The sequence below is a fragment of the Tupaia chinensis genome, unplaced genomic scaffold, assembly GCF_000334495.1.
Source record: "Tupaia chinensis unplaced genomic scaffold, TupChi_1.0 Scaffold000198_1, whole genome shotgun sequence".
Classification (NCBI taxonomy): Eukaryota; Metazoa; Chordata; class Mammalia; order Scandentia; family Tupaiidae; genus Tupaia; species Tupaia belangeri.
In genome coordinates, this window is record NW_006159673.1 from 2,916,001 (window position 1) to 2,918,350 (window position 2,350).

General features: G+C 46.0%; 1 pseudogene; it reads left to right on the plus strand.

The window, feature by feature from the left end:
* Positions 1-2,350, plus strand: part of LOC114007567 (treacle protein-like) — a 9,600-nt pseudogene that overhangs the window by 2,042 nt on the left and 5,208 nt on the right.

Below are 2,350 nucleotides of genomic sequence, written 5' to 3' on the forward strand. Positions count from 1 at the left end.
TTCGCCCGGGGCTGGCTGCTGCAGCAGCTGTTGCTGGAAAGCCCTTCCCCATACGTCTGTGTTTCCACAGGTTTTTTATCACCTTTTTAGAACCGTGCACTTGTCTCTTTTCACTGAGGTGTAATTAGACAGAACCAACCATCCCGAGGACCAGCGAGAGTCCCCAAAGGCTCTTAGCCTCGCCTCCTGTTTGTGCAGCCCCTCGTGGTTATTGTAAGCGTGGGCGCTGTGTTGGACTCCTGTGCCCTGCTACATACCTGCCTGGGTGTTCGCCGCTTCTCCAACTCACTTACTCCAAATCAAACAGATTATTTCTCTTCCCCATCCACCTACCCTGCCCGATGTCCCCAGTCCTTGTTTGTTATAGTTAGATTATGAATATACATATATATATATACTTGTCATTGCCAGAGTATGTGTGTGCTTGCCAGTGAGAGCCAGAGAGAAAGGGAGAAAGCATCCCCCAGTGGGGTGGGTCATGCCACAACCCCTTTTCCTCCATTTCTCCATCCTGTCAGGATTACGGGCAGGCATGCACTTATGCCCGTGTATTTTTTAAGGCACCAGGACCGGGACTCAAGCTGCATAATATGCTACATGGGATCCAGCTCCCTTAACCACGAGGGAATAGGGTAGCCCCAGTTACTCGATCTTAAAACATTTCAATTATCATTTATTTTTCCGTCTCCCTTATGCTTCTTATTTACATATACAAAATCCTCCTTATTTTTTCTTTTAAACTTTTTTCTAAAAGTGTGCATTGAGAAAGGCAGAGAGAGAGAGCTGGTCTCAGTGTCACACCCCTCCAGCCTCTAGTAACTATGTGTTGGGACATGAACCACCACACCCTACTTTTCCTTTAGGTTAAGATCAATAACTTTCTAATTTTGTAAAAATATGTTGAAAGTATATTTTTCAAAGTCACCTGGAAAAGTGTTTTCATTCTACTTCTGCTCTGATATAAGTGGCCTATTCTGGGACCATTGTATAGACTTCTCCCACCTGTATTTTCCTTCTCCAATTCAGCCTACAAACCTCTGCCAACTCATCTTCCTGAAGCTCTGTTTTATGCACAGCCCCTTATTCAGACCTTCGGCGCACCTGCACCACTTATGCAAGGGAGCCCAAGTCTAGGGTGTGCTCCAGCTTCCTGCCGATCTGCCGTAGCTTGGGGTTTAATTGAAAGGCTGGGGTGGCTGCCTTGACTGAATTTGGGGACCAGCTTACCTCTCTGCACTCTGGCATTCTCTGCCGTAGAATCAGAATAATTCCTGCACCCTAATGAAGACCCATGTGCCCAACACTTACAGGCAGAGCTCACACAAGCCATTTGCATACAACGCGTTCTAGGGCCTTGCTGACTTCTCTTTGGCTGTCTCTCTGCCCTATCTCATGAACCTCCACGCAAGTGCAAACATTTTGTTTGTTTCAAAAGTTCATTATAAGCATTCTTTCCTCTGCACATGTGCTTATTCCAATCCCTCCTGGTGATTTCCCCCTTCTCTTCCTATTTCAGTTGGAGTTTTCCTTTAAAAGCCAAATAAATGACACCTTCCCTGTGAAACTTTCCCTGCGGCCCTGATACGTGATCATAGCCCTGTAGGGCACGACCTGAATGTCCCAAGTTCTGCCCCACTCACGTGGCTCACTTCTGACAACCTGCTCCTTGTCTTTTACAAACGCCTTGGATCCCCAGTGAAAATGAGAGCCGGGAGAGGGGAGAGAGCGGCCTCCCTGCCGGCCCTGCGCCCAGGTGCACAGCTACTCCAAGCACACCTGAGGATGGGGATGGCAGTGACGACCTCACCTCCGCTGCCAAGCCAGTCCTGAGTAACCTGGAGGCTCTCGGTACCAACACACTGACACTCTTGACCACGGCTGTTTTCATAGGGCATCTCACAACTGTCGTCAGCTTTCGTCAAGATGCTCTCAGGAGGTGATCCTTCTCTGCCATTTTTATTTTCTAATTGAAAATAGCAAAGCCCAGTGACTTGAGGGGATATATTGAAAATACATGGGGCAACAATGAACCTAGAAAGGTAAAATAAATGATTTTTCTTGGCCCTCTGTGCCTATGGCAGGTTTTCCACTCCTTTGTTTTCTGTAGGAAAGAAGCAGGGGCTTACTGATTTCACTGAACTGCTGGCAGTCCTGGAAGACTGGAAGGGTCAAAAATCGATTTCAACTGGAACATTTCACTTTAATATCTGAGAAAAAAAAGATTATTTTAGTTGTTCTTGTCTTTTATATTTGGTTTTGCCTATTGATATATAGTCTCACTAAAATGATACAAATTAAACTCCAAGTAAATAGAGGGAATGAAATCATAAAGAACAGAAAACAGGGAAAG